We start from the raw sequence: 9,724 nt of genomic DNA on the forward strand, positions 1-9,724 counted from the left end.
AGAAACAGAGAGCATAATATTCTTATTTTACCGCATACCTGCTTAGTTTCCCTACTGTCTTCGATCTTGCTTGATTATGAAGGAAGTTAATATGAGATGAATTTTTCCCTTTGAATTTATGATATAATTATTCTAGCATGTTATATTTGAACAGTTGGAGTGGAAAGAAGGACAGCGGCTGGCCCATCGGAGATGGAAGCGGGAACAAGGGCACTGGCATGTGACTGAGGACATGTCTGAAGACCTGTCAGAAGGAGAGAAGGGAGATGGTCTGGGAGAGATGATGCAGCCTGAAACTCCAAGGAAAATGTTCCTTAGAGAAACTTGTCTAGCTTGGAAATATGGTCTGATGATAAGAAGGAAAAGAAACTCTACATTGTCCTTATCAGGTATAAATCTTTCAACACATAATAGCCAGATTAAAGGATTTCTTTGGTGTGATGTTAATGCGTCAGGAATACCAGTTTCTATGCTGAAATTAATATTATGCCAAACTGAATTTAATATATGCTCTGTCCTATAACTAAATTATTAAGTGTTTGAATGAGTTAATTCCAGTAAATTATGATTGAGTTTGGCTAAAATCATAATAATTTTAATAAGATTATATTTCTAAAGGAAAAGATTTTCATAACTAAATAATTAATATTCAAATTAGTAACATGGACCTTTACAATCAGTTTTCATGGTTTGATCCGGGGAGAAAACATGGAGCTTGGTAGAGATTCCGACACTGGTAGACAGGTAGCCATCGCAATCATATTCAAATTGTTAACATGTTTATTAATGAATCTTTTCTCATTTCATTGTTGCTTGTGCTTACACAAATAATTGTTAGGCGAAATATGTGGTAGAGCTATCCCGGGCACTTGCAAGGATACCAGGCATTTATAGGGTAGATCATTTTACACGCCAAGTCTCTTCACCTGAAGTTGATTTGAGTTATGGTGAGCCTACAGAAATGCTGACTATGTGTTCCGAAGATGATGGAAACGAAGATGAAGTAGGAGAGAGCAGCGGAGCATACATTATAAGGATCCCCTTTGGTCCACAGGATAAGTACCTTGGCAAAGAATTACTATGGCCTTTCATTCAAGAATTTGTAGATGGAGCTCTAGCTCACATTCTTAATATGTCAAAGGTTTTAGGTGAACAAATTGGTGGGGGGCAGCCTGTGTGGCCTTATGTCATCCATGGGCATTATGTGGATGCAGGGGATAGTGCAGCTCTCCTCTCTGGTGCTTTGAATGTCCCAATGGTGCTAACCGGACATTCACTTGGAAGAAACAAGCTTGACAGCTTCTTAAGCAGGGACGACAATCCAAGGAAGATATCAATTTGACATATAAGATTATGAGAAGGATAGAAGCTAAAGAGCTTTCCCTTGATGCTGCAGAACTTGTTATCACAAGTACCAAGCAAGAGATTGAAGAGCAATGGGGGGCATTATGATGGGTTTGATGTGAAGCTTGAGAAAGTTTTGCGTGCTCAGGCCAGCCGTGGAGTCATTTGCCATGGCTGATACATGCCAGGATGGTGGTAAGTTGAGATTCACTTTCATATACTTATTAAGTTCAAGTTAACATGCTTTTAAATAACAAAGAAATAAACAAATTACTAGTCTAAAGCTAGTATGATTTCTCTTTTGATTTCTTTTTTCAAGCTCTAAAGTAGAAGTTGGTCAGGTAATTCCTCCTGGATGGACTTCAACAGTGTTGTGGTACAAGAAGATGCCCCTGAGGTTGATGGGGAGCTTGCGACACTTATGGGTGGTACTGATGGGTCTCAAAAGCAATTCCAACCATATGGGCTGAAGTGAGTGCTCTGTTTGTTAAGCATTGTTTCCGTTTAACTCTTGTTGTTTCTCAACTAAACTACTTTTGCAGGTATTGCAATTCCTTGCAAATCCCTACAAACCAATAATCTTGGCTTTATCAAGGCCTGACCCGAAGAAGAACATAACAACACTTTTGAGGGCCTTTGGAGAGAGTCATCACCTAAAAGAGCTCGCTAATCTTGTGTGTAATTCTGTTAAATGTACATGATTTACTTAGGAACCTTTAAATAATGTTCTTGAGAAAAACAATTGAGCTTTTATACAGGTACTTATAATGGGAAACAGGGATGATATAGATGAGATGACTGGTGGAAATGCTAGTGTGCTTACAACAGTACTGAAAATGATTGATAAGTATGACCTTTATGGTCAAGTTGCCTACCCAAAACATCACAAGCAGAATGATGTTCCAAACATATACCGACTTGCTGCAAAATCAAAGGTTTGATTCAAAGAAGTTGATTATTTTAGAACTTGCTTTTTATATACGGTTTTACATTAAGGATAATATAAGTTGTGAAACAACTGGGCAGGGAGTCTTCATAAATCCCGCATTGGTTGAACCATTTGGGCTTACTTTGATTGAGGTTGGTTCTATGTCGTTTATACTTGTGATGAAACCATATCTTTGTATGCAAGAAAATGAGTTGAGATCTTTATATTTCTGAAAAATGATGTAGGCAGCAGTGCATGGGCTTCCAATGGTGGCTACTAAAAATGGAGGACCAGTTGACATTCATCGGGTATGTTGACCATTGTCCAATTCTAAAATTACAAGATACTTTGTTATGAAATGTTTAATCAGAAGGCTTAGGGAAAAGAGAAAAAAATTAGATTTTATACCATAATAATAATAATAATTGAAATTTTTATGATTTTTAGGCACTGAACAATGGTCTGTTGGTAGATTTTTGCAGTAAAGAAGACATAGCGGATGCGCTTCTTAAGTTGGTATCAGATAGGAATTTATGGCATGAATGTCGAAAGAATGGTTGGAAGAACATTCATCTTTACTCATGGCCTGAGCACTGCCACACTTACTTGACTAGGGTGGCTGCCTATCGGATGAGGTACCCACAATGGCAAACTGATACTCCATTGGATGAAATTCTTGATGAAGAGTCATTTCTTAATGACTCACTTAAGGATGTGCAGGATATGTCACTTAAGCTGTCTGTTGATGGGGATAAATCATCACTCAATGAATCTCTTGACTATAGGCTGCAGCTTCCGATGACCCTGTCCAAGATCAAGTGATACATGTCCTAAGCAAGATCAAGAGACCAGAATCTGATTCAAAAGATAATAAAGAAGTTAGGAAGAAAATAGTTGATAATGTGATGAGCAAGTATCCCATGTTGAGGCGGTGATGCAGATTAATTGTTATTGCACTTTACTGCTATGACAGCAAAGGGGCTCCTGAGAAGAAGATAGCCTAGATTGTGCAAGATATGTTTAAGGCTGTTCGGTCTGACATAGAACTTGCAAAAGTCTCGGGATTTGCTCTATCAACAACAATGGGAGTGTCAGAGACAGTAGAGTTCTTGAAGTCAGAAAATATTCAAGTAAATGATTTTGATGTTTTGATTTGTAGTAGTGGAGGTGAAGTATATTATCCCGACACTTACACAGAAGCTGGAAAACTTTCTCCTGATCCAGACTATGCATCACATGTTGATTACCGTTGGGGCATTGATGGCCTAGAGAAAACTATTTGGAAACTGCTGAGTACATCTGACAGTGGATCCAAATTGAATCAATCTTCCCGCGTCATTGAGGCAGATAAGAAATCAAGCAATGCTCATTGCATTTCATTCTTGATAAAAGATCCTAGTAAGGTAAGGAAAACATTAGTTTTACTTCCACATTGAGCTCCTCTAACGGTGGCTTGGTTTCACAGATAAAACGCGTCAATGATTTGACGCGAAAATTCAGATGAGAGGTCTCCAGTGCCATCCAATGTATTGCAGGAACTCAACAAGAATTCAAATTATTCCTATTCTCGCCTCTCGATCACAGGCACTCAGGTATTGGACACATTTCAGGGCTTTGTTTTGTTGGATGTGAAAATGAGTTTATAATTTGCATTGATTGTGGTTGTTGTTAGGTATCTTTTCGTCCGTTGGAGATTGAATGTCGCGAACATGTTTGTGGTTGTTGGTGAAACTGGTGACACTGACTATGAGGAGATGATTTCCGGGGCTCATAAAACCTTGATCATGAAAGGTACGGTGGAAAAGGGTTCTTGTGAATTACTCCGAACGGTGGACCTAAGAGACGACATTGTTCCTAAGGAAAGCTCCCTGATTGGATTCTTAAACACTGGTGCAAAGGTCGATGAAATCACCAAGGCATTGAAACAACCGTTGGAAGGTTCAGAAGGAATGTGAGATAGTAATCTCTAATTGAATGGGAATTTGCTGCCCCTGGAGTAGTACTTCTTGATGTAGCTAGCTAAGCTAACATCTCTCACTTGGAAAAAAGAAAGCCTTGTGTTGTTTAAATATGCATACAAAGTTCAATCTGTTCTTTTTCTCTTGAAGGAAAGCTCGTAAATGCAGTACAGAGGGCCTGCCTGCATTGCAAATGCATTGCTCGTATTAAATTCAAAATCTAAAAACTTGAATTAATTTTTTGGACTCTTAGATTCTAAATTTTTAATCCACAAATCATCTAATGAAATAAATAAATATTTTTCAGGATTTGGTGGAGACAGCAAGTCTGATGAGATCTAACGGAGGTGGGCAGGTTTGTTGGAGATGACAAAATCTATAAGCGGTGTTGGCTAGTGGTGGTGGTGTTAGCAGGTGGTTGTGGGTGGTGGCGTTGATGGTGGGTTGAGTGTCTTATAATTTTAATTGAATACAAAAACATTTTTGTCTTGAAAATCATGTAAGTGTGGGTAAAATAATTACAATGAGGCTTAGGTTTGCTTGTTGCAATAATTGAATGTGAGAGCAACTCTATCCTAAAAATTTTAATGAGTAAGACTAAAATTATAATAAAATTCATATTATTTTGATAATCTTTTAATACTTAAAATGAAAACAATAATCGAATTATCTTATATATTATCTATCATTTCACTTTGACAGTAAAATATTAGTAGAATATTTTTTTATCTGACAAACTAAACATTATAATGATATTAATAAACTATAAATTTTCAGGGTAATAAAACATTACCCTAAATCAAATGTCTCCTTAGGATGTGTTTCTTTTGGATAACCTTATATTATCAAAAATGAAACCACAATAATAAATTACTTATAAGATTAATTAATATAAATTATTAATGCGTTTAATAAAATTAGAATGTATAAATAAATATTGTGTAATTTGTGTTTAGTTAATAATAATAAAATAATTATAATACCTATAAGATTATTTTAGTTATTTTGTTGATTTTTGTTATATGTGGATTTGAATAATAACAAAATATAAAAGAATTGAGATTTTATTCATTGAAAGGTTATGTATAAAAGGTGTATACTCATTTATAAGTGTGTTAGGTAGACAATATGAATATCATAACATGTCAAAAAATTCAAACAGTTGAACAATCATTCATAATGGATGCAATATTGACTAACTTTATATTAAAAGGGTGCGTCCAACACCAATGAGTTATTTTTTTATGAAACACATAACTTATCTTAAAGTTGTCCTTATATGATAATTTGGTGATAATTTTTGGCAGCCAGAGTGAAGAATTCCGACGATCAAGAGGATTATTTGCGTCAAACTCTACAGCTAGGAAGTGAGATAAGTAGGGGTTAATTTAAGGCTTATGTTTATAGATTCCAACATGTGTAGTTCCAATTGTTAAGGTCTGTTAAGGATAGTTCCGTGCTAGGAATGAATTAGATGATGTTGATGCCTTTATATATGAATTTCAGTTTATAAATATGTATAGATTTTGAGATGAAATATGTGTGATTTGTTAAATGTATTGAATGCAAAATCTGATATGCTAAGTCTGGGTTGTTTTGGTGCTCTTTGTGATAAAAATGAGGCCTAATATACGTTAGATGTATTATGTAAATGAATGGTATAGAAAGGTTGGAAGAAATTTGACCAAAATAGCCTAAATATGTAAATTTTAGAGGTGACACACCATCATCCCAAGGACAGGAATGATTGTGCATCGACGTAGAGTTTAGGGTTATGTCCATATGAACGACCATGCCAAGGACATACAAAATCATTCATCGATTAGGTTAGAGATATCATATTCTATCAACAAATGGTCATATATAAAACTTGTGTGATTGTTTGTGATACATCAGTTAAGACGCAATGAGTGCCCATCCAGAAGATTGTACAACTATTCATATGAGTTAAAGGATAATAATGCCCTTAGTCATGTATGGTTGTGAACTTGAGGAGATGAACCGTTTATGATAAAGAGATGTATGGTCATTAATAGGGCTGGATTCGAAGAAAGTATATTCGGACTCGAAACGAGCTTTGCTTGAAAGAGCCCAAGCTCGAGGTTGCCTTGAACGAGTTTGAGTACGAACGCGAGCTTGAATTTTAAGCAAAAAACCAACACGAGCCTGAATTCGAACACCGGTTAAGCGAGCTGAGCTCGACTCATGAGTCGCTCACTCAAATGAAAAAACATTTAACTTGGAACAAATGACACCATTTGTTTCTTGAAATACGAGTCTGGAACTGAGCTACGAACCCAAAGTGAACCCGAGCCCGAAAACACGAACCCAAGCCCGAACACTAAAATTATGAAACGAGCTAAACATGAACATGTATTTAGCGAGCTTGAGCTTGGGCTCACTGAAAACAAGTTGAAAACGAGTTGAGCCTTATTCAAGCTCGACTCGGCTCGTATTCAACCCTAGTTATTAAGAGAAAACAAAAATCATGCATGATGAATGGACAAGAGCGATTAGAATAGAGGAAGTCGTGAATATGCATTTTAAGTAAAGGTTCACACTTGTTCACAAGTACTTCATGGTCATGCATGAGAGTTAAAATGAATGAATGTTCAAGATAAATGGACAATCATTCAGAGAGTTGTCCAGAAAGATATTTAAAAATGATAAAGGTACGTTGAAGTATCGAGATATACCCAAAAGAGAGAATGAGATAGGATATGATTATCCTGATGCATGTATATGATAAGTGAAAGCTAGATAAAACTCTGAGATAAAGATTTTCATGAACTTGAAGAACATGAATTTAGAAAACATGTCTAGATGCATGATTGTAAGAATGACTTTGAGGAAGTAATATTGCAAGTTTTACTGAGAGATAGGGTGTTGAGTGGGACATAGAGATCTTGTAGATATGTGACGCTCAAATACTCCTAGGGTACATACATAAGACATAGAGTTCTCGTAGATAGAGAGATTTGATGACACCTATGAAAACATGTATCCCCATCAAATTTTTAAGAATTCTTTTTTAAAAGGCTGTTGCAAGAATGCATTCGTAACATAGACTATACACCTAGAGAGAAGGTTATGAGAGAGTCTATTGATTAGCATCTATTGTTGGGTAGGTGTATAGAGATAAAGTATAGAGATGACCCCTAGATGATAAGAGAAATCATGATTAGGAATGCAAGATAGTTAGATAAAAAAAAGATATAAATTGAATGATTATAAGATAGATGATCCTACTTACTAAGTCTTTATAACTCACCCATTTTTATTTGATTTTACTAGTGAGAAATGATTAGCAACTGCGTAAAGGCTCGTCAATGATGGAGACACATAAGGTAGACTATTTATGGATAAATGTTTTGTTGATTTCGATTTTATGTTTATCTCATGAATATCGTGTATGTGCTTCATTTGTTTTGTTATGAATGTTGACTTTATGATGCTTTGGGATTGTTTCCGTAGATTATATTATTTATTAGGGCATTTTTGGTAATTTTGAGACCCTATGTATAATTAATTTCTTTTATTGCTTTATCAGTCAAGAATTAGTGACACTTTCCTCTAAAATGGGATGTTATAAGAATATTGAAATGTAATTTTACTGAAATGTTCTCTTATATTAAACTAAAACAAAGGTAACATTATAGGGGTTAAATTGTAGTAAAATAAAAGTGGGAGGGATTGGATGAGATAGGCAAGAAAATTATAATAAATGAGAATAATGAGATTACATTAGAAAAATCTAAAAACTATTGTGAGAAAGTTGTTGCCAATGCCACCAATGATCTACGCAAGTGAATAGGTGGAAAAATTGTCAGACGACAACATGATAGGTGTGAGGTCCATGATTTCCAGGTTCAATCGCCCATACATTGACTTTCATCTCTTTTCAATATCATTATATTGATTGTCATCTTATATGGTCTCACATTGTCAACTTTCATCTTTTCTTAGTCTCGCTACAACAAAATGGGATTATTTCATGTAGATAACAAAGAAGGGACAATTTATGCAAGCAGAGGTGATGGTTTGAGAATATTGAGAGATGGTGGGGATGGTGGTGTAAATGGCTTGTAATATTAACTAAAACTATGGATATTTTAATCTTAAATTATATGAACTAGAGCAAATTTGTCATAATAAGGGGGCGTTTGGTTTAAGAAATATTTTATTACTAAAAATGAAAAATTACCACTAAAGTAGATTACTTGAAAGATTACTGGGTATAAATTATGAGAATGTTTGTTTATAATATTATTTATAAATGATTACTATGTTTGGTTAGTAGTAATGAATGAATACCAAATATATAATTGACCTAAATACCCTTGAAAAGATTGCTGGGTATAAATTAATACTGTGTTTGGTTAGATTAACATTTGTAATGTTTGAAAATATTTTTTCTTGTGCATATACTCAAACATTTCTCATATTAATACATATAATTTTTTTTTATTGAATTAAATATCACAGGTCTCTAAATATTATACAAAATAAATAAATAAATAACATTTAATAAGAATTTTTCTTGCATTTTGTAAATAGATTTTCAAATAATATATACAACTGCATATCACAATTATATAATAAAATCTTAAGATAAACTTGAAATTTGAATGAATTATGAAATCTTACTAACAAAACCGGACATCACAAAATTGAAATTGAAGCAACAATTTATATAATAAAATCTTATGGTAAACACAAACTGAAATTCTATGAAACACAAAGTTTACTAATTTGTAATGTGTCCAAACTGAAATCTATTCATCCTATATAATTAATCTATCCATCCAAGAAATACATGAAACCACCATGTAATGTGTTCCAAACTGAAATCTTACTAACAAAATGAGAGTTGAAAGAATTAGACATTTTTCATATATATGTCTTACTTACCAATAAAACCACTAATCACAAATTGAAATTATGTTAAACACAAAGTTTACAATGATCCAAAACCAAGAACATATAAATTGGTTTACAAATCACTCCATAACAAACATTACTAACTAACATCAACACAATAAAAGAAAGTATTACAATTAACAAATAAAAAATTAGCAATATAAGGAAATTTCATGCACTAAACCATATCCCATTAAGTTACAAATATAGATATCTTTCATACATACCATTCCAGAAATTACAAATATCATGTAATTCCTTAGAGGAGGGCTAGAAACATTGCAAATACACATATCATGTAATTTCTTAAAGGAAGAGCTGAAAATGTTACTGCCATTACTAATACATTACATTAGGCATACTAGCCCTCCTAATATAGATATAAAGTGGAATTATATATCCTAAACCCATTTTGCCTTAATCAAAAAACACAACAAAAGATCATAGGTATTATCTAACCTTACACAACACAGTTTCAACTATTTACATGTCAAAAACTGTCATGATATTTGCCTCCTTAGAGATGATTGTTTTATGGATCAAAAGAGGGACAATACACATTACATTCAACTAG

The 9,724-nt window shown here is 34.0% G+C and overlaps 1 pseudogene; it reads left to right on the plus strand.

Moving 5' to 3' along the window:
* Nucleotides 1–680: 680 nt before the first annotated feature.
* On the plus strand, nucleotides 681–4,747 carry LOC123205777 (annotated as a pseudogene).
* The last annotated feature ends 4,977 nt before the right edge of the window (nucleotides 4,748–9,724 follow it).

Source organism: Mangifera indica, unplaced genomic scaffold (genome assembly GCF_011075055.1).
Source record: "Mangifera indica cultivar Alphonso unplaced genomic scaffold, CATAS_Mindica_2.1 Un_0015, whole genome shotgun sequence".
Taxonomy (NCBI): domain Eukaryota; kingdom Viridiplantae; phylum Streptophyta; class Magnoliopsida; order Sapindales; family Anacardiaceae; genus Mangifera; species Mangifera indica.